Below are 27455 nucleotides of genomic sequence, written 5' to 3'. Positions count from 1 at the left end.
AGCTGGGTTATATACGTTTACGGAGAGGGTGGTACACAGAAAGCGATGAAGAAATGGCAAACCAGCTTGCTTGCTTTGCGAGATGTAAAGGTAATATATATTTATTCCCAAACCTGGGAAACCCACCTAAAGAGACGCAAAGGGTTTGCGATTGATCAGTCCAACTTCGTTTCTGGACCTGGAAAGACTAGTAGGTCCATTTATTCAGGATACATACATCTCTGGGTGTCTACTTCACTGTTGCAACATGCATGGCAGAAAGGCAAATCCACGGAGGTAACACTGCATGAGCTAACGATAAAAATTGAGAACACCACGTCAGGTGTTGCAGCTGCCCCCTGGCCACATTAGTAGGGGTGAAAGTCCAGCTGGTACAAATATTTAGGAGTACATTTCGACTTTAAGCTAACGTAGAGCACCATATCCAGGAACAATACCAGAAATCCTGATGATTGCTCTGGTGCGGCAGGACTGCAATAGGTTAGAACTGGCGACTGTCACCAAAACGGATTCATTGCAGGTGAAACGAAAAGCTGATGCTATTGACGCACGGAAAGGTGGCCAATAATGATGCAAATATTGCTGATCATATTGCCTCCAGATTTCTCTTTGAGAAGACATACACTGTCGTAATCACCAAAAAAGAAAAATGGTCGATAAGTAGGCTTAATAGTCTTCCCCGACTACGGGTCAGTTATGAAAGACGGATCGGTCGCAGAGGTGTTCTCGGGAAATCTTATTATGGAACTGGCTCGACCTCTCGGAAAAATGACGACCATATTCTAGGAGGAGATATATGCCATATCATTGGCAGCAGAAGAATGTTTGCGACAAAAATGGAGACGTCACACTATTTGAATCTGCTCCGACAGTCGGGCAGCATTATCAGCACTAAACGACGACATTTCGAGCCATTTGGTGTGGAGTTGCCATCAGATGCTGCTGAAACTTGGCCAGCTGAACGAAACATTCCTGATGTAGGAGCCAGGGTACTGAAACATCGCTTTCAATGAGGAACTTGTCAGGGTGGCTTGCCAAGGTTCTTGCTTGGTGGGGCCAGAGCCAGCTTTAGTTATCTAGCGATCCATTGTCAAGTGCAGTCTGAAGAGGGAAATTGCAAGGATTCAATTTCTGCCGGGAGGCGAAAATTCTTGTGAATGAACCCAGCCTTCTGCTAGAACGGCATTTGGGTTGAAACACTAGTAAGGCTTTTAACGGGGCAACCCTCTTCAAACTAACACATAGTAAAAATGGAGCTGTGGTCTTTGCAGTATACGGCCATTGGCTGAGGAGGAGGAAGAGACGGCCCTGCACCTCGGATGCAGCTGTCCGGTCTTCTCAGAACACAGATGAAGATACCTTGGCAGAGCCTTTGGATTCTCTGTCTCTGAGAAAGTTCTCAGATTCGCGAGAGCTTGTGGACGCCGATGGCGAGAGGCCGTTGATTTGGTGATCTCCGTTCATAGTACAATGAGTCTAACAAAGGTCCCATTACTTCTAGCTACGGCTCCCCCCCTAAATTAAACTAACCAAAAACTCTCCTCTAACATTATCTTCTGTTTATCCGATGTACACGTTATTGCAATGACAGCAGACAATTTTGAATGCTCTAAATTTGGACATTTATTCCATTTGGTCCTTGATTGGCCATAGAACAGTTTTTAGCTGGCTATTGATGTTACTGAAAACTACGTCCAAATCATGTTTCTACAACTTCTATTTCAGCAGAGAGGAACAAGTATTCTGGATGTTCTAGTAGTTTCTTTAACTGAGCCGGAAACCAAGTTAAATATTTAATAATGTTTCTTATAAGATAGTTGTTATCTGAAGGTAGCGATGATATATTTTTCTGATTCTTGGAAAATCACAGAGGGCCTCAATTATGCGTTTGCTCTGTAAATTATCCGAATAAAAGATATAGTAATAAAGACTATTTTTGCCTTTTGAAAATGCGAGAACTATATTTTAGGGTTTAAATTAAAAGGAGTACACTCTGCATCTTAAAACGTTCACAAAACAAAAATCATTTTGCCTAAATAATGCACACGTCGTTAACCGTAACAGCCAATATAAAGTCTCATGAGGTCATCGAATCCATCGGTTAGTACACCACGTAAGGTGATGAATAGCTAGCCACGGCTGGAACATAGGACCCATAGGTGTATCCTAATCCAGAATAGACAACCTGTGGACGTGGCACAGCAACAGCAACGGCAGCAATGAGGGCTAAGACAAGGAGAACCTAGAAGTGGAACAACATTTTGTTTATAACTAATTTTTCAACTTTAAAGTTACAGATTTTTGAGTAAAAAGAGTTCAGGAAAACTTACAAGGTTTACTAGCTTAATCATTTTGTTTGGCTTTGTATAGAAGTTTGCAGGAGTGGTTACTACTATTCTGATGCAGTTCGTAAATTGTCCGTTTCTTTATATACCTCGCAACGTCCCCTATTGGACTCTACACGGCTCATCAAAATTCAGAACATTGCTTTCGCAAATTCAGCTAGTTTACATCATTGGTTATTTCAGTTTTCATTTTTATTGTGTCTCTAGTATCTATTTGGTTGCCACTATGGTGTTAATAGGAAAGATCCAATCAGCCAAACGATCTCAAGGTTGCCTAGTTTAAAATAACAAAAGAAAATTCGCAAGCCTGGATTGTGTACCATTCATGTACATTCATACAAGAAGTTATGTTAATTATATATAGATAGTCAACATTTATCAGAAGGTCCTAGACCAGGAAAACTTTGAAGTTTTTAGTTCTGTCTTCGTGTTCAAGATCTTCACAGTGGTCGAATTTTGAGGCTTTGTGGCGGAAGGAGAAATGGTCGAAAAAAAGCAAGACGTTACTCTGTTTTCAGATTTCTATTCGCTGGTTTTCAGATAAGCAGATTTTTGATAGTGACTAATTATGATTCCCTTGGGAAAGACTTTGTTTGGTGATTCACTGGAAAGGATGTACATTATTACCTCAAGGTTGTTACCAAAGCTCGGTAAAAAAACTTTCGAAATTTGTTGTTCTGTAGACAGATTCCTAGTCAGTCTAAATAATTTGAAGAGAATGTTCTGTTTCACAGGACTAGTGTCCGGTTCGGAAATTTAGTGGCGAAAATTAAACAGAATACTGAATGAAATATTAAGTCTTATCCCAAACACATCTATAGATAAGGCAAATTTGATGACTGTCTGTCTAAAAAAAGAAATCAACGAGTTGAGATCAGTGGATAAGAGGGCATTGGACAAATGTCGGGGTAGGTTAAACATAGAACCTCAAATCCAAAATCTGGGGTAAGAAGTAAACTGGGAAAAAAATATTCATGTTTGTACTTCATTTTATTTTCAGTGAGACTATGCTTCAGTTATGATCACCTTTAATGGTCTACAGAGCGTAGGACTTTAGTATCGTGAGAAACACAATGAAGACAATAAGATTGAGCAATTGACATAGCAGACTGGGTATAGCCAATTAGTGTCTAAGCATATAGTGCAGTCATTGTAGCTGTCAATCTCCAAATTGTTTCAGTCAAGACCGATTGACATGACATTTGGGTTGGAAGTAGATTATGGTATAAAAAATAGAAGTTATAAAGTGCCGATCTGCGGATGGATGGATCCTAATAAGGTTTTGTTTCACACAAAACCAGACCTGGTTCACTTTTCGGGCACACATTTTCAGCTCTCACTCCTCTATTTTTTTTTTCACCTAATATCGGAAATAAGATCATTTCATCATCATCATCAAAGTAACGATCGAGCCCTTTTATTTGATACCCTACATGACCACCCTCAAACTCAACACTCACTTACTATATGTAAAGGGATTCACAGACTACACCTTGTTACAATTCCGGGATGATAGGTTCATCCGTTTTCGAGTAAATCAGAAGTGACAGACAGATGGGCAGACAAACACACATTTAATCGATTTTAATAAGGTTTTGTTTCACACAAAGCCTTAACAATATGCGGAGGTATCTAGCAAAGTGCTAAATGATTAATGTTAGTAAAATCATAATTTGGGGTAGCCTCCAAAAGTTCCACAGAGAATTCCATGTTTCTTTCACTCCTTTGTCAAATATGAAATACAAGAAAGTGGTTCTCCTGAAATATAGCATTTGAGTGATTCCTCCCAACTTTTTTATCACTTATCCATCCTCCCTGGATGATTACTCACTTCCATGAATTGATTGTTAGTTGTTGACTTTTGTTATTCATTTATGATCCAGGATAACCAATTGAGGGCAAGTTGATCTTTCTTATGTAGGCCGGAAGCAGCTGCACAATTATAATAAGTAGGAAAACGGAAGCTCCGCGCTTCAAGTGTCAAAAGGTTTTGTTTGTTTCTAATAATTATATTTGAGTGCAGAGCTATGGTATTGTGTAAATTGATATTTGGTATTTTGGGTTGCATTAAATTTACACTGCAAGGGCTATTTTGAGCTACAGTAACTTTATCAGTAACAGTTTTTTTTTTATCAAACTTGGGGATATCATGCTCCACAGTTTACATTACTGCAAATTTTGATAATTCTAGGATAAATGGTTTCGTCCAGGGCAGAGGCAACTCATCAGACGTTGCCTCACCATTGCCCTGGGAGCAACGTGACCGAAAGCGGCAACAGGTGGAAAACACTCCTTTATATATTCGCAAGTGCACGACAAGGGTGCAAATTATATCGAAGTTAAACCGCCAATAGTTTGAGCTTAATCTAGGCTAAATATAGATTCTTGTTTAGGATAATGAAGGATCCTAAGTCCACAACCATTTGATGTTGGACCGGACCAAATGAAGAGCAACTTACTCTCTCGTTTTTTGGTCGCGGACCCCTCGTTTGGGGTATAGCACCGAAGCTTTCAAAAATAGGGTTTAACGGTTTCGTCCGGGCACCCTTATCTTGTTTTTGCGCACGTTTTCCACCTGTTGCCACTTTCGGTCACGTTGCTCCCAGGGCAATGGTGAGGCAGCGTTTGATGAGTGGCCTCTGCCCTGGACGAAACCGTTAGTCCCTATTTTTCAATCCTTCGGTGTTAGGCTGGAGCAAAAAACGTGAGAGTAAGTTGCTCTTCATTTGGTTCGGTCCAACATCAAGTGGATGTGGACTTAGGGTCGCTCATTATCCTAAACAATAATTAAGGGTGGTTTCTAGTCAATTTCCCAAATAGTAATATAATATTATTAACTTAATTAGATTATATATTGATATTGTGAGTATTTTGAGACCTGGATAGCTCCTTCATGATTTTTTTCAGATTTTTCGGTTATGTATGATATTTTCTGAGAATGTCTCCGTTAAAGAAATCATCACTTTTGGCGACTCGCAAACCCCAACCTTTCCAACAAATGTTAAAACTAAGACTGGCATCGGAAAGTAATAATCGGGACCTTTCATATTGCCATATTCGATGAAACAACAATGTACACACCCCTTTTGGATTTATGATGACCCCGCCCTAAACTTAACGTAGAAAGATGTAACTTACTGCATGTGTGGCCGTTCACAGTTTGCACAGTTCTTCTCAGTAGAACGCTGGTGAGAACAAAGTGCTCCATTTTTTCTCAAAAATTATTAAACATTGTAGGAAATATTTGTCTAGCTCTGCTCCCTGGAACAAGCTTCTTGGCAGCTATAGTAAAGTCAACTAAATGTACAACTTTTATAGTGGTTTGTATGTATGTTAATATCATATAGGTTTCTTGACAGGTCATCTCGCGAATGGTGCTCGCAGTAAGGCAGGAAGTAAAGAATGCCTATAATTCTGCCTGCTCAGGGGAACAGAAAGTATTTTCTTGTGAGGATTACATCGCGGCATTCTAGGAGCGAAAAGTCGAGCCCAAACAGCCGAATATTTCGGCAATATCATTGACACGAAAATGAGCTTTTTAGAACAGATTTAGAACACTGTAGATTAATTAGACAATGAGCATGTTTTCAGTGACCCTACTGATGACCAATGTCGGAGAACCCGTATTTAGTAAGCATCGTTGCTAATGATCGTAGTTCATTCTTCCTTGCCTACGGTTCCTTAGCGAAAGCTGATGCTCTTAGTAAATTAAGTAGATATATCAGTAGCACCGAGTGTATGCTGAAATCATTGCGATTGAATAGGCAGAAAAAAACAGCTGCTTGTGAAGATAAGCTCGAATCTCACTATATACCCCTAAAAACAAGAGAAAGAGTTTACATACCACACAACTAATTCAGACGAAGGCAAGACAAAAGTGCTTATTATGTTATCTACCCCACTCAGTGGCCAAAGCTTTTGGCCTTATTTTCCTGAAATCGAAAAACTACTGTCAGCGTACTACATTTCGTCTAATAACTTTTGAGATGCGTGTTGTTGATGAAGGTATGCTGTGTACTTTGAGATCATACTGCGTAGTAACAATATGGAGAACTGGGTGGCACGTTGCACTCAAGGTACCCTTGAGGCAAAGAAGATGGAATCGAATGGGACAGGGTAGCTTTTTATTCCAGGCTCCATTCCTTTCTGACAACTGTTGTCTTAATTACATCTAAAATGACCCTTTCAGACCAAACAACGTCCAACCTGGGACCTGGCCGAGTACCCTTCCCTATATCCTTTCTCTTTGCATAATTTTCAAAAATTCCTATTCATTCATTACATAAACCACCCCTGCGGTGTTTCTTTCGATGATTACTTACGTATTGCGAATCTTTTCCCTCTCTTCTGATATACCACAAGGTTTCACTCTGGGACCACTGATATTTTTTTCTTGTCAATGACCTACCCCCTCTCCTCACGATCACTTGAATGCTTTACTCTGATCACCTTGTGGTGGTGTGGCTTCTCCAATAGACTGTGTGCCCCCTCAGTCGAACTTAGTTCTCGATGATAAACAGTGCTCCGATGGACACTGCCTAGATGTCAGCAATCACGCTCTTAGAATGTTTAATTTTAGCTGTTCCTAACGTTCGCAGCATCCCTGATTGTTGCTCTGTGATCTGATCCTCTTCCCGCAACTGTAAATGCCTTTACCTAGAAAAGGTTCAACGCAATTTCACCTGATCTCTCTTTTTTGGAACTACGCAGAACCTTCCTCGATGTGTACACCTTAGAAAACCGCCTAGCATGTCTGGTCTTATCACCCGGAAGTGGAAATACTTTTGTTTGGCGGTTTTCCCCATGAGTAATTCGCGCCCGTGACGTATTTGCGTACTGATATAAGGGAACGAACTACATAACTACGTCGGTCACGCTGCTTCAGGGAGGAGGTAACGGTAAGTAAGTAAGTAAGTTGCTTCTGCCCTGGACGAAATTGTGGTCGTGCGTAGAATTGTTTTAACTTTTTGTGTCAACCTAAAAAGGGGAGCCCATGAACCAGAAAAGTAGGAGGAAGTTTGTCTCTAATAAAATCCAAATCCAGTTGATGGCGGACTTAGGGCTCCATCAATTGCAAACAAAAAATGTCTACGTTCTTTAAAATTGATACTGGCCTGATGACCTGCTCCAAATCTGGTGATACCACATAGTTTCGTATAGCACGCACAATGCTATGAAACTGAAGGAAAGTCCTTTTTGAAAATCAAATAGAAAAAAATAAATTTAACATCAGAAAAGAAAGACCAGAGTAGATGTACTACGCTACACAAAGGAGTGAATAGGGGATATATATTTGCTTTGATTGCCCGTTAAAGTTGGAATCAAGAAAGTTCAAGTACGTTTTGCGATATAAGCAAATTTTCAGTGATTAGGTAATAAATGGATATGAAATGAGGAAGGATTAAAACAGCTCGATTAAAGACTTTGAATCGATATTTCACACCCTGCCATCAAATAAGGATGACTTTAACCCCGAAAGAATCCGATTCACTGTTGCTTCATTGGAGGCTAGAGCCTTTTTCAGATGGCACACCATAAAATGAATGTGACCACCTCCTCAGCAAAAAACCGAATACCTCTAGCATCCTCTACGTACGCTCACATTCCGGATACATGCCTACAACCGACTGAAATAAAGTGACGAACTAGACATTAACATTGTTCTGGAGGACGTTATATAAAGGATACGATTAGACTTATACCGAGTTTGCCTACACAACATCGTTCCTGATAGTACCCTTCAAGAAAAAGAATATCGAAGAAGCACTGGTAAAACTTAACGAGGCAATGAAAGAAGGGGGTCGAATAAGAAACAAGAAAAAAAACCAAAACTATGATACAAACTAGAAAGGAAATACCAATTACATAAAATATTCAGGGAGAATGGCCTATTGTGATTCAGATACAACAGGGAGTTATCCATTTTATACGATTAACCAGAAGTTATCGATCACAACAAAATCGTGAAGCTCCGCTCTAAGGAAAGGTAGAAAGCAGCGACCACCATGGTAGAGCTCGAATCACATGCTGCTTTACTTTGAACATTGGAGGACATGGATGCTCAAAGAAGAAGAAAGGAGGACGTCAAATGACGGACAAAAGACAGAAGAAGAGGAACGAAATTAATAAATGGAGTTAGATACTAGTTCTAGATATTTTAACTGGGGCGGCTTGAACGACGCTTTTTTGGAAGTAGAAGTCCACCATTCCCGCTTTCGCAGGTAGAAACGCTTGATTTTGCTCTAAGGACTATTTGGCACATCGGTGGGAATGTACTGAGTGTCGATTCTCTCGAGTTTGTGCCAATAAACCTTTGAAACAACTACAGTGATTGAGATTATAAACTTCTGAACTTTTGTTGTAAATTGCTTCGGAGGGTTTAAAAAGTAAACGATTTTTTTTCAGGAAAAATAATAACCCATTAAATTTGAATATGGACAACTAAAAGTCTATTATTTTCTGTTTTTAAAATGCCAGAACTATATTTTTGGGTCTTAAATTAACACGAGTATACTCGGCATTATAAAATATTCATGAAGCAAAAGTCATTTAGCTTAAGATATGCACAGGTCGTTAGCCGAAACAGCCGGAATCCAGTCTTAAGAGATCATTCTTCAATATACATAGTAAGGGGATGCGTAGCCGGATACGGATGGAACATAAGATCCATATGAATATCCTAATCCTGAATACAGGAGTTGCGGACGTGGTACAGCAACAGCGACGGCTGCAATGAGGGCCAAGACGAGAAGAACCTTAAACAGGAGTTAAAAAGTTTGATTTATATTAATTGCTTCTATACGTAACAGATAAATTAGCGGTTGACTTACCAGGCTTACAACATTGATCATTTTGATTAGGTTTGTAGAGATGCTTTGATAGACAACGTTAAGATGTTACTGATGTAGTCTAACAGTCGTTTCTTTCCTTTATATACTTTTAAATATCCCCTCTCAGATTTTTTTGATTGAAATTCAAGTCATTGTTTTCCAAAAATTTGAATATTTTTTCGAAGATGTACTAGCAATGAAGCGAAATTGTTATTTTTCTTAAGATAAATGGAAGGATTTTTTACTGCTTGTCTGAGACAAGTGGTCTAAAAATGTCACTGAGAGATTCAAAGCGTACATTAGTTCTGGCAGGAGTCTCTGGGAGAAACTCTATGTCTTTTTAGACTTTATCATTTTGAAATTTCGAGACCTGTGGGTACTATTGTATGGTTATCAATCCTGCATACGACTAGCGGCGGAGTGAGTGTAATTAAAACTGACAAGTTTTCTAAGCCAGTTTTATTGGTTAATTTTCTTCACTAGGAAAGGAAGGATAAAAAATGGGAATGTCGTAAGTGCAGAGTAGTGATTCTGTGATTATGAAAATTAGTCGAGAAAGTGTTTTAGCGCAATTCCGCCTTTCTTTAAGTTCAGGAGCCTGAAGCGATAATATATCTTGCATGAGACATATCGGCTATTGCAAGTTAGTTAAATGGAGTTCAATTCCAACTTCATTATTAGCATTGTCTATCTCACAAGGTAGCTTCCAAAACACATCCTCTCTTTAGGAGATAACCGTTAGCTGGCAATAATAGTATCAAGTGAAGTTGTTCTACTCTCTACTAGCTATTGTGCCCCCTTGATCTTTATAGTGTACGTGTTAATTAAATGTGTGGATCACGACTTTTGTGATGTTTCCTATTTCTAGGTGTTTTTGCTTCTGAAGTGCAACACGCTACTTTATGCAAGTGCTGTAAATTGTTCCAGAGTATGTAAAGAGGTTTTATCACTTTACCTCCAGGACCTGAAGACAGTATTCGCAGATATCCCTGGGTGATAATTCCGCCTGCAATAACCCGAGATCATTATCTTTATTATCATTATGCTTTTCTGGGTGAGGTTTGAATAATCCGGCGAGAGCTTAGGTTCCGCATGAGCACCCTGGTCGCTTCCATTCCTAGTAAATTCCCCTACTAAAAAGTTTCTATAGCGGTTCCTCTTCCTTTCTTATTGTCATGGTCAGGAAGACCAGAGCTCTGGTCCATTGAGTTTCTTTCTTTTGCAGTATGGTCCACACCCCAGAGTATTTAAATCCCATTATAAGCGAAGCATATTCAGTTTATGAAGGTATTTCCATACCAGCCAAGAGTTCACCTAGTAGAACCTGAGTGGTTTGATGACCTTCTGCTTTAGTATTAACATTAGCTATGAAACTTAGGGCAATTGGGAAAACTGTTTTATTTACCATAGTTGAAGTGGCTAAGGCTTTTCAAGGCGTCTCGTAAACCTGACTAATCTATATCCCAAATCGGTGCCGCGTTCATTCGAAAATTATAGGGTTTTTGGTGACGATCATGGAGGGGTGGCATACCACCATGCCAGTTCATTAATCTGATAGTATTAACACCTGAAAACTTTTCCGTATACGGGAAGGCATCTTTCAAGGGAATCATAGAGTCCTCTTTGGTTTTGTATGGCACTGAACCCCATTTCATGGCTGCTGAATGATGTTAAGGGGCATGGTTCCGGAATAAAGTGTGGGCTGCGTGCTAAGTACAAGCTAGCACACTTGGTGTTCTTATAATAGATGACATCAAGTTGAATGCTGGTACTAATGACCATTTCAGAAGTATCTTACGAAGATGCAAGTCCCTTGCATGCAGCTAAGGCAGAATATGAGCTGACTTCACTTAACTTGCAGGATAGATCTTTCAATCTTCTGAGTCAGGTGAAGTCGGATCAGTAGCGGATCAATAAATGGAAGTCGAAGTCCCTGCACGGTAAACACGTTCATTGTGTCCGACAGCCATTTATCGACTATCGGTTGTGGGGAATTCTTTACTGAGACGCGGGCTTTATGTGTGCCATTCATGTTGTCATGGCCGCTTGGCTTCCTAGGAAGTTCATAATGAAAGGGCCGGTGAAGAACGACCAGTACAAAATGTGTAGTTCAGCGTTCGAGACGTTGGACCACGAATAGACGTAATGTTGTATGTAAAGTGATTCGTAATCAGAATCAGATTCAAGATTGCTCGCAGCTTCTGTAAAAACAGGCAGCAGGCAGTACCCGAGCAACAACATGTTTCATCTACAAAGTGACGATGATAATAGAAGCAAACTGGAACTAGAAACAGTGGTGGAAGATCTTAACAAAGCCGTCATTGACGCATCTGAGGCCAGGTGTCCGGCTAGTACAGTTAAGTCATCAAGGGATGTACCCTGGTGGAACACGAACCTAGCCAGAATGTGAACAGAGACCTGAAAACCCTTCGACCGGGCCGGAGACTAGCCGAGGTAAAGAAGATTACTTTCGAGTATAGCAAGGCGAAAACGAACAAAAAGAGAAGAAAGAGGACTGAAAACTAGCAAAAGGGGTATGGTCGGAAACTTTAAATCACTCAAATCATTCGGAATAGATAACACCCTCCCAGCAGCATCGTCTTGGGATATACAGGATGCCCTGATCCACAAGCCAGTAAGAACCGCCTTGCAACTCTGAATGGGTAGAATGTTAGAGTGTAGACAAATATGTAGAAGGCCGGTTCAAATTCTATTGTCATGAATACTACTCAAGGCTTTACACAGGGTGGGTACTATCACCGCTTGTGTGGAGTATGGCAATGGATGGACTCCTAGGAGAGCTAACAAATCCTGGAATGCAGGTCAAGGGTTACGCTGAAGACATTGTTTTAATCTATAGGGGCAAATATGAGGATACCCCATGTGATGGAATCCGAACTGGACTAAGAATTACTAGCACATGGGGTTATGCATCAATCCAGCCAAAACCACCACAGTATGCTACACTAGAAAGAATAAGCTTCTTCACCTGAGAGCCGTTAGGCTACATGCCATGGTAGTGAAATGAGAAACAGGGGTCAAATATTTGAGAATTGAATGAACCAAAAATTACTGTAAAAGATGCATGTCGGAAACCCATTTTAGGAAGTTGCGAGGGTTCTGATGACTTGCAGGGAAAAAATGGGGCTTCATCGCGAGGATATTGCTTAGGATACACGCTACAATAGTAAAGATGGTAATCTGGGCAGAAATAACTGAACTCAGCACAGTAGTCAGGAAGTTACACAAACCTCAAAAACTGCAGTCCAGTTTGGTCGTTGGGGATCTGAACCCAAGAGCTCAAAATTGTTTAAACCTCACCAAGAAGAGCTTCCGGATTGTGGTGGGAATGCTCGTTGTCCACTGCCGGCTAAACCATCACCTGAGGAAGGTAGGAACATCTACGGACAGATTTTGTGCGGAGTGTGACGAAACCTTGGTATACGGTTTGAGCTAGTATCCGGCACTTGCGTAAAGTGTGTCAAGGCACTTGGAAGAATACTTGATACCATATGGCAATTTTGTTGGTTCAGCGCTTTTCATAAGTAGACCAATTCCTAGTACATCTTTTATACACAACTTTTCTATATTCGATCGAACTTGATTGCATAACAAAGCTCATTGGTAGAAAGCCGAACTTCTTCCATATAGTTAGTTCGCATCATAAGAAGGGCATTAAGCGGTGACCTTCAGGAGAGACTGACACGGAATATAGATCCCTGGAGCCAACCTATTTCTCTTTAGAAGTGAGCTGCCTTTCTTCTAGGCTGATGTGAGGCTTTCCAGGGCCCAATTCTATCATTTAATAGGACCATTAGTATGTGGCGATAGCCACACCCTGTACGAGCTGACACAAACACAAACAAAAAACACGAAACATACAAAACGGTACGGATTTAGACTGGGAAATAGAAAAACATTTCTCCAAATCCAGGGTGTCATGAGACGTTTGCAGTCAGAGGTAGCTGACCGTATTTCAATGGAGCCTCACTGACATCTGGTCGCCGTAGTGAGTGAGTTTGGCTTTACCGTGCTAAGGAGGGCTTTGGCACGCGGACTTAATAATAATACTCGTGGGAGGGGAAATGGCAGGGGAAATGAGTACAGGTATTAAAGAATAAAAACTAAAACCAAACAAGCGGGACCCTGTACCGCACACAAACTGGCCAACCAGGCGAAAGAAGGAGACATGCCTTAGTAACGCAGGTGCCAAATGGTACCTGCATTATCGAAATGAAGGCCTCCAACCAGAATAGGCCATTAAGAAGGCTCAGGAAAGACCTAAACCATCTTTAATTGACCCAAGAAAGCAGTGAGCAGCGGAGATTAGTTCGCAAGAGGGAAACGCTCCCAAAAAGCCCAAACCTGAACCCAAGAGAGGAGAAACCCTGGTAGGTCAAGGATGAAGGCGGGAATCAAGAGCCCGCCATTACCTATGCTAGTGCGGTCAAGAGTGTTCGACTGGCTATGCTGTCAAAAACCTCGACGCAAAACCGGCATGTTTAGAAATACTTATTAAGGCAGGCCTAGACTGGATACCGGATGTTGCCCTGTTGATGATGATGATACTGACAAAACCACTTCCCAAGCAAATACTCACTCTTGGGGAGCAGGAAAGCATTGAAGACCTTGTCGTCAAGCAGATGTGCAAGGGAAAAACTACAAAGCTTTTGTTCACCGGGATACGCTTTCGACAGATCACATACTGGTAGACTGCGCGACGGAGGGCAATGCAGAGTGGCTTAGGACTATATTTCCTAAATTATCAGGCTGGGAAGGAGCAGAACTGCTGCCCATTGAAGAGTAGAAGCTGGACGACCGAGACCAATAGCTTCTTAGGGGTGGACAGGAAAACGCAATGTCGGTGGAGGAGGGCGAAAATCTGATAATGGAGAAGAGCTCGAAATACCAGCAGAGCCTATGGCCTGCGTGGAACCGGGCTACTTCTTAGGAGACGGCATTTGGATTCCACCGAAGCTAGTCGTTAGACTGGTAAAATATGGTGAGATTAAAGCGTTACCACTTCTCCTCGGCTGAAATGCCAAGATCCATCACGATGTCTGGGACAGTATCATCTTAAATTTATTCTTAGCAATAAGTCGGATATATATAACATAGGGAACACTCAAACGTTCGTGACCAGCAATATGCAAAAGGTACTAAACATATCTCTTGGGAATACTCTGACGAACGGGCTGGCCGAAAATTGGAGGCTGCCGGATGAGTCTTCTATGTCTGATTACATAATAATCAAATTTGACATTTAGGGCAACTCCGAAATAAAAAGAATAATAAGGAATCGTAAGAGAACGGATTGGTATTTCTATGTAACGCAATGGAGCAGCAACACGGTTCCCCTTCAAAGGGGAGTGGAAATCAGGGGCGAACTGGAACTAGAAACAGTTGTGGAAAACGTCAACAAAATCGTCATTGACCCAAATAAGGCCAGCTTTCCAGCTAAGACAGTTAATTCATCAAGGGCTGTATCCTGTTGGAATAGGAACCTAGCCAGAATGAGAACAGAGGTACAAAAACTCTTCACAAACAAACAAATCGAGATATGAAAATACACTGATGGCGTATTGCAACGCGATCAGGGAAACAGAACATCTTCAAGAAATTTTGTGAAGGGATCGAACAAAGGACAGAAGCAACCACGCTATACAAAACTATAGCGAAAGGGAAGGCAATATTTCCTATTTGTCTGAAGAAGGACATTTACCGAGAATGAGTAGGATAGAGTACACCTGCTTGTTAGAACTCATCTCGCGGGGTCCTACCCACGGCAGAAAGCTACAATATTCTGCCCGGCACCCCAACAGCGAATAGAAGGGAAAAACAAGTCGGAATACCGGAAGCTCGCGCTTTGGGTATAAAGGTTTTGTGTTCATCTTATGTAAGAGACGCACATTTTTCTGTCCGTATATAGTTACAAATCCAACATAATCCTTCATATTTTTCCAAACTACGAGACATACGTACATATTAAAGCCATAGATATCACACTCACCCTAAACAAACAAACTGCCTATTACCTACTGTACACATATATGCACGTATATAAATTGATCGTACCCATATTTCCGATTTACTTCTTATATCTATCTGAATTAGGCACTACCCCCAAAGTTCATTAGCACGCATATATTATATACCTACATACACACATGTCTGGTTGACAGATAACTAAAAAACTAAAACAAAATAATTCTCTGCGACCCAATTCATAAGAACTCATTTCGTTGTGGTATTGACGAATTGATATGTGATGATGACGTCATGCAGGTTATAGAGTGCACGAAATTCACAAAAAATTGTAAAGTTTCACCTCCTATAACTTTGTTAATAATAATTGGATTTTCTTCATACTTGACCGAATTGTGCATTATGTTCTTCATTACACGCATGCCGAATTTTGTACTTCTGGGATGAACATAAGAGGGGTGACGGGTAAATTTCTAAAATGTGGAAATATACTATTATTAACTTTATTTGTGCAGATATCGGAACCGGATATATTTTGAGGCCTAGATTTCGTAGAGATGCACGACTGTGATTTTTTTCAGATTTTTGGGTTGGATAGGTTCTGAGAACGAGACCTGTTACACTTTTTGTGGGTCATATTTTGAACCCTCACTCCCCTATGTTTCATATAATATCAGATATTGAACCAGATTCGAAAAGTACTAATTGACTAATTGACCTTTCATTTGATACCCTACATGGCTACATTCTGTGAAAAAAAAATTTGCACCCTCCATTCACATGTACGGGGAGCCCCCCTTAAACTTAACACAAGATGGCGCCACTTACTGCATGTAAAGGGATCACCAGATTACATACTCTCACCAATTTTCGTGACAATCGGTCTAGCCGTTTCCGAATAAATCGGGTGTGACAGACAGACAGACAGACAGACAGACAGACAGACAGACAGACGGACAGACGGACAGACGGACAGACAGACACCGTCTCGATTCTAATAAGGTTTTGTTTCACACAAAACCTTAAAAAGAGAACTGGAAACTAGCAAAAGAGATATGTCTGGAAGCAAGGGTAAGGTGGGCGATGTGTACTTTTAAACCGCTGAAATTACTCAGAGTAGATGACATCTTCCCAGGGCTAATCTAGGGCTAGTCTAGAAATCATTTTGGAGTTTCTTCTACGGGTGGTAAGGGACAGCATAGTCCTGAGATATATACCAAGGGCATAGAGGCGGGCAAAAGTTGTCTTTATTCTAAAATCGGGTAACCAGATCTAAAATCGGTAATTGGATGCTTTTCACCCTAAATTTTTTAGGCTAACTAGCCCAAACATGTTCGTAGTCAAAACGGTGGTGAAGGTCATTGGCAACTATATTAGAACTAACGTTTTAATGCGTAATCCCAAGCATCAGTGTCAACACGGTTACCGCGCAGGACGGTTAACCGAAACTGCTCTGTACCAGCTGACGGCTGTTACGGCATGTCAAAGAAACAAAGGAAATAGTACTGTGTGCGCTTTAGAATATCGAAGGAGCATGCGATAACAAGATGCCCTGATCCGTAAGGGAGTGGGAAACACTCTGGCTTTCTGGATGCGTGAAATTTTAGAGAGTAGGCTAGCTAGCTAATTAATACCTATTATTGGAGGGACCTATAGTGGCACGAAATGTGACGTTTGGCGTCGCGGTAAAATCTCAGAGGAAATTGGGGTTTAATGCGGAGTCCGACAAGGTTGTGCCTTGTCACCGACATTATTTCTTCTTGTGGTGGTGGTGGCGTTCTTTATTTTCCCTTGTAAAGTCGACGTGAAGGACTTCAATCGACCAAAGATAATATCTTTACTCAGTTATCTCGACTATACTCATGACATCTGTTTGGTCACTCGCCAGTCTTAGTGAGCCATGGACCAAGCGGCTTTGGCTTTCGAAAAGGAGCCAAGTCGAATCAACACCAGTCCCACCGGTCATCACACTCATCTTTTCTGTATTAATGGGCAGAGCATCGAAGGCGTTGATCTTGGAAAGGTGGTTTCTGCTGAAGGCTGAATCGAACTCGAACTCACTCGGCGAATTAATCGTGCTAGGTGCATCTTGTTTAAAACCTGGGAATGTAGTTGTGTCAACACCAAGGTCAAGGTGAACTGTACTGTATTAATCACCTTTCTTTGGACGAATCAGTCCTCCCTACAGCTTTTGGCGCAAAACACTGGAGGAGGGCGTGCAAGCTTCTTTGATAATCCTGGGGAAGCTAAAGCGCATTTCAGCGAATTGTAAGCAAGGCGTCCCAGATGCGCTACTCCCTTAAGGTACCAATAACATCCACGTATTCATATTGAATGGAACCCCGAACTCTTCCAGATACAACGCTATAACTAAGACCCCAGGACGCCGGATGCTGAAGGGAACTGTATCAAAAAGGCGGGCGAAAGAGTTAAATTGAATGATACTGACAATAGCGGCAATCCAAATAAATTTCGAAGGTTGACTCATATTCGGGAAATGCACATGGACATGAAATATGAAAGCAGTAGATTACTCCACAGTTTGATAATAGTATTCTCTCTTCATAAAGCAAAATTTCATGATTTTCTGATGGTTATGCACGGCGATAGAATGCACAAAATTTTTCCAAGTAACCCCTTTCCAAAGGCAAGGGAAATTACTCCTGCTGCAGTTGCTGCTCACCTTTTCCAATTTTTAATTAGAAATATCGATGGAACCATGCCGCTGTTTCCATCAAACCTCAATGGAAAAATAAATCTGAATCCAAATGACAACCGTCAGATGAAAGTGTAATTTCAATGCTGAATAATGCCTAACCCTCAAGGCAGTGATTCAGGAAAGTACATGCATATGTACATACGTTAGTAGAAATGCTCAATATGTATGTAGATTGGAAATAGCAATAATCTCTGGCTTAATTGGAAGTAGATTGATTTGAAGATACAAAGCGAGGAAAATTCATATTTTATGCATTTCAAAAACGCGTTAACGTTGATTACATGATTATGAGGAATGTCGAAAAGAATGTTCCAATTTCGAGTGGAATATTTCTTCGCATGTGATTATGCCTTTCGGAAGCTTCCTGGTAAGATAATGAGTCCGTTCGTGCTTTGGAAACTGCGATCCTAATTGTTGTGTTTGCTATGTTTGTTTGAAATCCAGGGTATTGGGTTCGATAAGTAAAAGGATTGCATCGATATAATGACAAATCATTTCATTTTCGTTCCCGTTGCAGATAAGTTCCTCGCGGTTAGAGGACAAACGTGCTAGAAAACATCTTCCATAATACTGTTTACGATTTTTACGTACATTAAACACTCGAACCCTCGTAAATCAAAGTCCATGTTTAAATCTCTTCTGACGTAATGTAATCTTCACGATATTCTACACTAAGTCGTAAATATTTTTAGAACATTCATGGCCGAATTGAGAATAAAGGTGACGGAATTTCTAGGAAGAAGCAACTCTTCTTGAAATTTGGAAAAACTGAAGATCTCAACCTTGAGCAAATTAGTCCGTTTATTCAAATTGATATAAAATGCGACGATAATAGAATTTTAACAAAAGCAATTGAGTCAATTGTAAGCCATCGGAGAGGGATATGCAGGGTATAAAAGAAATCGCATTTCTTGCAGACTGCATCAGAGCAATCACAACTGAGTGTTCACCAAGTTAAACAGTAAATCTACCAAAATGTTCAAGCTTGCAAGCCTAGTGAGTTGAGATTTTCTAGTTTGCACCCTATCTATTGCATGCTTGCAATTTTTGATTATCTAATTTATTTTTTATCAAACTTTCAGGTTCTCCTCGTTTTGGCTCTCATTGCTGCAGTGGCTGTTGCTGATCCACGTCCCCAGGTTCTCTATCCAGGATTGGGATACTCATATGGATCCTATGTTCCAGCTGTATCTGCTTATTCCTCACCATATTATTTGCGTTGAGATTCGTTATGCATATAATGGTTAACAATCTTTGCACAATCTAGGCCGAATGATTTCGATTCAACGGAAACTTATGACATTGTTAATTTAAAACCTCTAAAAATATAATTCTAACATTTTTGGGACGAAAATAAAAGTGTTTTATTTCTTTTTCCCTTATGTAGATTTCCATTTTTACATTCTTTACTAACGCCGTATTTTGGATGATTGGATCCATAATTATCGCAGGACTTCTCCACTGAGTACTCGCATTTATGAGACGAATATATCAAGATAAAGATTAGTTAACTATGAAAAGCGGGATGAATTGAAGCGTACTCTTCCGGCAGTTAAATTTACTAACTAAATATCTAAGTTTGAGCCTATCTACCTTCGGCAAAATTAACATTTTCAACCGACCCCTCACTTAGACTCCAGGAGCTGAGTTTTTCCTTTAATGATTCGCTTGTATTTATGATCCAGATTAATCCATACTACTAAACAAGGAAGACTGGCTATGCAATCTTGAATCAACCGTATATCCATTCTATATGAAATCAAGAAATTCTCAATTTACCTTTTTTTACCTTCGTCATCCCCCATCTTTATCATCTTGATAGTGCAGAGTAGTCTCTTACCGCCAACCTTCAAGTTACGTCACAAAAAGTAATGCGTGCAACACAACCTTGTATAATATTGAATTTTATTTCTAGCTTTTTAAAGGAAAATACTATCGCAATAAAGTGCTCCCATCGTGCTGCAACGATACCCATATTTCTCCCAAAGTGTAGGTTGAAGATGTTAATTCAAGAAACCCCTTACCATCCACAACAAGAAGAACCCAAACGTAATGCGCAACACGACTCCATCTGCCAACGCGCTCAGCATCTCTCTGACAGCGTTCTCTCTCGAGATCTTTCCTGTGTCTACATAAAGTTACAAATCTCATCCCAACTTTTACAAGAGAAAAAGGTGTGACTCTATTCCTGAACACAGAGTCTGGCGATCGTGCTGTCCCAATCTTTAGTAGATGAGACTGAAAACCTAGACGCTCACCTAAAAGTGGGGCGAGGAAATAATTAATCTAATTATTCTCCCGATTCAGCCACAGATCTAAGTTGCCGATCAGCCGCTGAACTCATCTGCCGTTTAACTCATTTTGCCAAGTGCGTTGTCGTTTTTCACGAGTAGCCAGTTCCCTTGAGTCTTCTCCTTTACACTTGTAGAGGGCTTGTCGGTTCCTAACAGAAAGGGGGGGGGGAATGAAAACCACTCCCATGATTACCATTACAGCCGGTTCTGTGAGACTGCGGATGGCAGACGCCACTCACAAATCTCTCTACCTCTTCAGCTGGACAAGGAACCTACGATATACCTCCTTGTCAAGGTTATCAGCCCATAACTCCACGCTGTAAAGCAGAACGGACTGAGTTGCAATTATAAGTAGACTTCTGCTCCTGGATTGTAGGATACTGACTGTTCTTCATTAACCGACGTTAGGGCAGAATTGTACCTGCAATCTAACTCGCTCCAGCTTTGATTCGCTCGAAAACCTCAGTTTTGAGCCGAGCGTTAACTCAAGTTAGATAGCCGTTGAGTTTGACTATATAATCAATTCCTCAATTAATGTGTAAAGTAAGGTCGGATTCTCTTTCGAGTCAAGATGACAACTTAGGTTTTTCTAACATAACAGTGGGCACTAATTCGCTTACCTACATGGCAAGTCTGCTTCGCACTAGTCTGTTCGGTAACAAGTGTCGCAACATCAACCGCCTGGAGTGACACTTCTGGCATGTCTAGCCTTAGAAGACTATCATAGGAAGGGTTCCCGGGGTATCCCGTCTTATAATTCCTGTGCTACCGTCAACTTAATCTTCGTCCTTTTATGGCCCTCTAGGGTATCATAGAGTGGGGAGCGGTCTCTCAGATAATTCCTTCCTTAAGGATACTCCCTAGCATCATGTCATCCTGCCTGTCCGGGGGAAAGAATGTAATATTATAGAATGTGGAGAAACCGGGGGGGGGGGGGGGAATTAATAAGGAATTCCAGACATCCCGAATTTACGCCCGATATCGCTCTTATAGACTTTTTGGGCTGCAACTCCGGATAAAGTGACCTGCCCACCACAACATATTGAGCCAGATTTTATCCATAACCAGATGGTCATAGTATAGCCCATAGATTTCATCGTTATATAATCAACGGAGTTGTCTACCCACTTGTGCGTAGCCAAAATTTTTGGGAGAATTCTTCTCTCGAACACGGTTAAAACTTCGAAATTTTTCTTACTAAGAACCCAAGTATCCGAGGAATACATGAGGACTAGCAACAGCATTGTCAGGCATATTAAGAGCTTTGACCCATTGACCCATTGACATCACGGGTTGTTCTCCCCATGATATCGATATCGTCAACATCAGCCAGTAGTTGGATAGACTTCAAGATGATGGCGTCTCTTGCATTTGCTTCAGCTTCGCGGATTACTTTTTTCGAGGCTAGGTTAAAAAGGATGCATGATCCCTTTTCCTCAGACCATTGTTGATGTTGAATGATCTGCTGCTTTTACCTGGCCTCGCACATTGGCCAGGGACACGCTAAACGGCCCTATCAATTTCGTCGGCGAACTGAATTCTCTCATGGGTGTGTATAGTTTTACTCTGGTTGTGCTATCATAAGCAGCCTTGAAGTCGATGAAAAGAGAGGGAGAAAATCTGATGTGTTCCTGACTTACCTGGAGTAAAGCCCATTTGTTATGGTCCAATGATATTCCGGATGTGTGGGGCAATTCGGTCTAGCAATATAGCGAGGAATAATTTATAGATGGTTCTCAGCAACATGATACCTTTAAAACTGCCGCACGACCTGGTATCCCCCTTTTTATGTATGGGAGAGATAATATCTCGTTGCCAGTCGTCAGACATTGCGTTGCTGTCCTGCACCTTACGCATCACCTTATACGCATAACCAGTTCAGCTGGATTTCTAACGGTTCCTGGCAACTTATGATTTTTAAGTCGATTAATTGCACGAGCTTTTTCCTCCATACTTGGTGGTAGCAACATTTGCGAGTCGTCTTCCGTTGGCGGGACCTAAAACTCCCTCTTTCTCCCGGCAGGACGAGTATCGAGCTATATAAGGTTTCATCTTGCTGACTTGTTGATAAAACTTTCACGTCGGTGCGATTGCTCCCTATAATTCTCGAGTTCACAGACTCAAATTCTTTTTCTGACTATCGCTCCTTCATTCGACTGATGCCCTCGTTCTTTGAAATTATAGCATTGCCCGGTATGAAGCACTCTTCCGTTCATTGCTAGCTTACACTCAACATTGAACCAATTGTTACGACTTTTTTGTGCCCATGTCAATGATAACGTTGTTCACATGGTTGTGAAGATCATTTGCCGATGCTTCATCTCCAGGACCTCTATTTTAGTTTAGTTTACTGCAACATCCAGCCCCCCTTATAGGTGTTACCGAGGGCTTTTACCTGATTGTTAGAGAGGATTCTAGGCGATATTGTAATTCGTGTCCTCAAGTCAGAGAGATGGCGGCGATCAACCTACATGTGGTCAGTTTGGTTGAAAGTGGTTTCATCAGAAGAGGCCCATGTATGCTCGTAGACCGCTTTCCGTGCAAATCAAATCACTTCCCCCAAGTAAATAATCTGCAGTCCGTTATCATTGGTGTTTTAATGCAGACTATGGGAGCTGACGTGCCTGTTAAATACGGGCTCCGTTTCTACTTTACTGATAAAATCCCTAAGTATGATGAGACTTCGAGGGTCTACTTTACTGTCTTGTAGAAGATATCCTTCTCCAAGTCTGCAGTCTGTGGGCCGTGAACGTCAACGGAGCTTATATTTCGAAATTTGCTCAGTCCTAGGTTTTTGTTTTCAAAGTCGATAACAGCAGGTTTAATTTTTTACATGGGTTACTGGATGGCCACTATAATTTACGGTATAGTGGCTCTTCTCCATGAAACCGATCCCTGTCCAGTACATGTCTTGTAACGTTGTTACATCAGCCCTATATTGGGGCACGGTATTGTTTAGCTACTGGGCAGCATTCGATCTGTACAAGGAGCGCACCTTCTGTTGTCAGCCTTTCTCAACTCCCAACTTGGAGGATCAGTTAAAATTTGTCACGTTTCAGGAGCGGGAGACTCCCTTCATCCCTCTCCCTCTGAAGTTTTTCATTAAGAAAGAACTCTCAGCGATCACCACGGGGAGGTAGAGACAGGGTTTGGTAGTAGAGCAGTTCAGATTGGTTCACCAGGCTCCATCGTGGGCACCAACCCACGTATGCTACTCTATGGCCGGCTTTTAACAAGAATGGTAAGCTTTATACAGTTCTATGCCATCTTCAGTTTGAGCGGCATTCAATGTCAACTTTATAGAAGGACAGAAGGTTCGGACCTGTCTTTTTCGCATTTCTACCCTGTGAGTCGGAGATTATGAATACGCATAAAGTCTTCTCTGCGTGTCGTATAGGCAACTGAAAGAAATAGAAGTTTGTGGGCCAGTAATCTTTGAAATGTTATTACTACCGAAACGTCAACCACGCGTCCTATAGGGATTGACCTCACGCCGAAGACCTAGCAAAAACATACTATGATTGGTTTCTGGCAATGCGCGCATGCTCCTCGACGACCGTAGCGATGGTCTTCAGAATGCTCATCGGGATTTCCAACTATATAAGGCTGGACATTCTGGGCCAAAGCGAAGTAAGATGGTGGGACTCTGGAGAGTACTTCTCCCCCTCTTGGCACACTAAGACCAATGTGCTTTTGTACTCTGAAAAGCTACGTGGTAGCAGACGCGAATCAGGTGTCAGGTTTTTCCTGACGGCTACTGCAGGGCATGTTCTCTTGACTTGGGAGCCGGTTCTTGACAGACTTCTAATTGTAAGATTCCGGTCCAGAAGAGGCTTCCTAAAGGTGACATTGTGCGTCCAACGCGGAACTCTTCAGGGCTGCTCTTGTCACCGAAATTATTTCTTCTTGTTGTCAGTGATGCTCTTCACGCTGCTTTGTCCGGAGAACGTGGTAGAGTTCAATGCACGATAAAATCTATTTTCTCTATCACCGGGTCATTCTACTTGACCAAATGTCTCTGGATTTGGAGAGAGGGAAGTAAACTGAAGATAAAGATGAACGAAACCAAAATTCTCAGTCTCAGCAATGGAGTTATCTCAACAACTAACAAACGCTGCTGCTCAGAGAGCAGGGACCAGCAAAAGTACGTCAGGAAGGAAACAGATCTCAGTGGCGCTGATATTGAATGGTACTTGCGCTATCTGAAGGAGCCGAGAAAGTGGGGAGCAGCAGAGATCAGCCCGCATGAAGGGAATGCTCTCAAAAAATCCAAACCTGAACCCTTTGGGGGAGAAAACCCGGGCAAGTCACTGAAGGCAGGACTCAGGAAGCCCGCTATTAGCTATGCTAGTGCAGTCAAGGGCATTCGACAGGCCATACTACCAAAAATGTTTCCTGAGCAAATACTCACTCGTGAGGAGCAGGAAACCTTGTCGTCAGGCAGATGATCAAGGGATGGACTTCAAAACTGTGTTCAGCGGGATATGTTTTCGACCGGGCCTTATACTGGTGAACTGCTCGACGGAGGACACTGCAAAATGGATTAGGACTATAGTTCCTAAATTGCCAGGCTGGGAAAGGGTGGAATTGTCAACATGTGCTGAGGATGATATACCAGGAGCCCACATGGTGACAGTTTTTCTGCCAAAAGCTGCGACAATATAAACGGAAGACCTTATGGGCCTCCTAGTCGCTCAGAATGAAGATCTCCACACCCGACTATGGAGAGTCTTTAGAAGCAAGGTGGAGGGTAAACTCCTCACAATCGGGGTAGATGACCGATCCCTGGAGGCAATCAAACGTCGGAGTTTCCATATTAACTACCGATTTGGCAAGATACCCGTGCATGTGGACAGGAAAAAGCCGAGGAAAGATATCTCGGAGGAGAAACACGGTGGAAAACATACCGAGGTCCCCGAAGAAGTTTCGAAAGCCATAGGGCGGCAAGGACTGGATCAACCAGGGAAGTAGACCTGCTGCCCAGTGAAGAGCAAAAGCTGGACGAGCTAGACCTAGGACTCAGGATGGACAGCAATGCGCAGGAAAGCGCCATATTGGAGGAGCAGGACGATACTTTGACAGTGGAGAAGATCTTCAAACAATAACGGAGCCAATGGCTAGCACTAAGCTAGCCCAGATAAACCTCCACCATGCGAAAGCTGCATTTGCAGAAATTGCAAGGGCAAGTTCCAAGGCGAACATTGAAATAGTGCTGGCTCAGGAGCCCTGGATGTGTCGGGGGCAGATTCACGGTATGCAAGGAGGAAGCATGCAGGCAATTTGGGATTTCTCTTCTGAAAAACCTAAAAGCTTGCATAATTCTTAAAGGTAATTTAAAATACATATGTCTTTCCGAGTTCTTAACCGGGGACCTTGTGGCTATCCAAGTCTCATTGGAAGCCGGGAGGAGCACTCGAGAGGCAGTTGTGGCATCGGGATACTTCCCAGGAGACGAAATCCCGGCTCCAACGGAACAAGTCGCAAAACTGACGAAGTATTGCGAGAAGAGGGCGTACCACTTCTTCGCGGGTGCGATGCCTACGCCCACCACGAAGACTGGGGAAGCAGCGACACCAATCGTAGAGGTGAGTAACTGCTTGAATTTATTCTTAGCAATAAGTTAGAAATATATAACTTAGGGAACACTCCAACATTTGTGACCAGCACCAGACAGGAGGCACTAGACATAACTCTAGAAAATACTGTAATGAACGGAATGGTGGGAATTGGTGGGTGTCGGATGAATCCTCTATGTCTCTTCACAGGATAATCAGATTCGACATTGAGGGTAACTCCGAAATAGAAAGAATAATAAGAAATTGCTGAAGAATGGATTGAGAATCCTATGCAACCCACTTGAGCAACAACATTGCTACCTTCAAGGGGGCGGTGATATCAGGAGCGAACTGCAACTAGAAACAATGCTGGAGAACCTCAACACAGTCGTCATTGACGCATATGAGGCCAGCTGTCCGGCTAAGATAGTTAAGTCATCAAGGGATGTACCATGGTGGAACAGAAACCTGGCCAGATTGAGAAGAGAGGTACGAAAACTCTTCAACCGGGCAAAACAAACCGGGGACTGGCAGAGGTACAAAAATGCACAAGCTGCGTATAGCTACGCGATCAGGGAAGCGAAACGGAACAGCTTCAGGGAATTCTGTGAAGGGAGAGATTACAGAAGCAACCAGGCTGTACAAGGCTGTAGCTAAAGGCAATATCCTCTGTCTGTTTGAAGAAGGAAGATGGGACATTTACCGAGTATGAGGAGGACGGGATACACCTGCTTCTCAGAACTCATTTTTCGCGGTCCTAACCCACGATGGCAGGCGACAACATTCTGCCTGACACCCCAACAATGAATAAAAGGGGAAGAAAGGAGGCCTGGAAACTAGCTAAGCTGGGCATTGGGAACTTTTAAACCACTGAAATCTCCCGGAGTAGATGGCTTTTTCGCAACACTAATCTGAATTAGTGCTGGAGTCCTAGGAATTATCTTAGAGTTAGGATGGGAAGGGGGACCATAGCACTGGGATGCATACCAAGGGCATGGAGACGGGCAAAAGTGGTCTTTATTCCGAAAGCGGGTAAAAAGGATCCTTTTCACCCTAAATCTTTTAGACCAATTTGCCTAACACCATTCGTACTCAAAACGGTATAGAAGGTCATAGGCAACAATATTAGAACCAACGTTCTAAAGCCTAATCCCCTGCATCACGCAGGACGGTACAACTGAAACTGCTCTGTATCAGCTGGCAGAGGTACTACGGGATGCCATACAAACAGAAGAAATTGCGCTGTGCACGTTTTTGGATATTGAAGGAGCATTCGACAACACATCGCACACAGAGATACAAGATGCCCTGAGCCGTAAAGGAGTGGGAAACACCCTGGCATTCCGGATGGGCACAATGCTAGAAAGCAGGCAAACAGAAGTACCGACGGGTACAAATTCTATTTTCATGAACACCATTCAAGGTTGTCCAAGGTGGGGTACTATCGCCGCTTATGTGGAGTATGGTAGTGGATGAATTCCTGGACGTGTTAACAAATACTGGAATATAAGTTCAGGGTTACGTGGACGACATTGTTTTAATTTGTAGGGGCAAATATGAAGATACCTTACGTGATAGAATTAAAACTAGACAAAGGGTTACTAGTGCCTGGTGCAGAAACGTGGGACTGCGGATCAACCGAGCCCAAACCACCATAGTACCATTCATTAGGAGGCGTAAGTTTGATCACCTGGCAACCATGATATGGAGGTGAAACGAGAAACAGA

General features: G+C 42.0%; 3 long non-coding RNA genes across 3 annotated transcripts; 1 reads left to right on the top strand and 2 right to left on the bottom strand.

Annotated features, from left to right (window-relative positions):
* Positions 1 to 1924: 1924 nt before the first annotated feature.
* LOC119661073 lies at positions 1925 to 2491 on the bottom strand. The gene is made up of 2 exons (XR_005250519.1): positions 2331 to 2491; positions 1925 to 2242 (listed from the first exon to the last, which is right to left on the bottom strand). It is a non-coding gene; the product is annotated as an uncharacterized LOC119661073 (long non-coding RNA).
* A 6309-nt stretch (positions 2492 to 8800) lies between these two features.
* LOC119661218 lies at positions 8801 to 9336 on the bottom strand. The gene is made up of 2 exons (XR_005250567.1): positions 9176 to 9336; positions 8801 to 9100 (listed from the first exon to the last, which is right to left on the bottom strand). It is a non-coding gene; the product is annotated as an uncharacterized LOC119661218 (long non-coding RNA).
* Positions 9337 to 18542: 9206 nt separating this feature from the next.
* Positions 18543 to 19244, top strand: LOC119661200. Its single transcript, XR_005250564.1, has 3 exons — positions 18543 to 18557; positions 18616 to 18875; positions 18962 to 19244. It is a non-coding gene; the product is annotated as an uncharacterized LOC119661200 (long non-coding RNA).
* Positions 19245 to 27455: the final 8211 nt, after the last annotated feature.

Source organism: Hermetia illucens, chromosome 1, assembly GCF_905115235.1.
Source record: "Hermetia illucens chromosome 1, iHerIll2.2.curated.20191125, whole genome shotgun sequence".
Taxonomy (NCBI): domain Eukaryota; kingdom Metazoa; phylum Arthropoda; class Insecta; order Diptera; family Stratiomyidae; genus Hermetia; species Hermetia illucens.
This window is presented reverse-complemented; position numbering and strand designations above follow the sequence as displayed.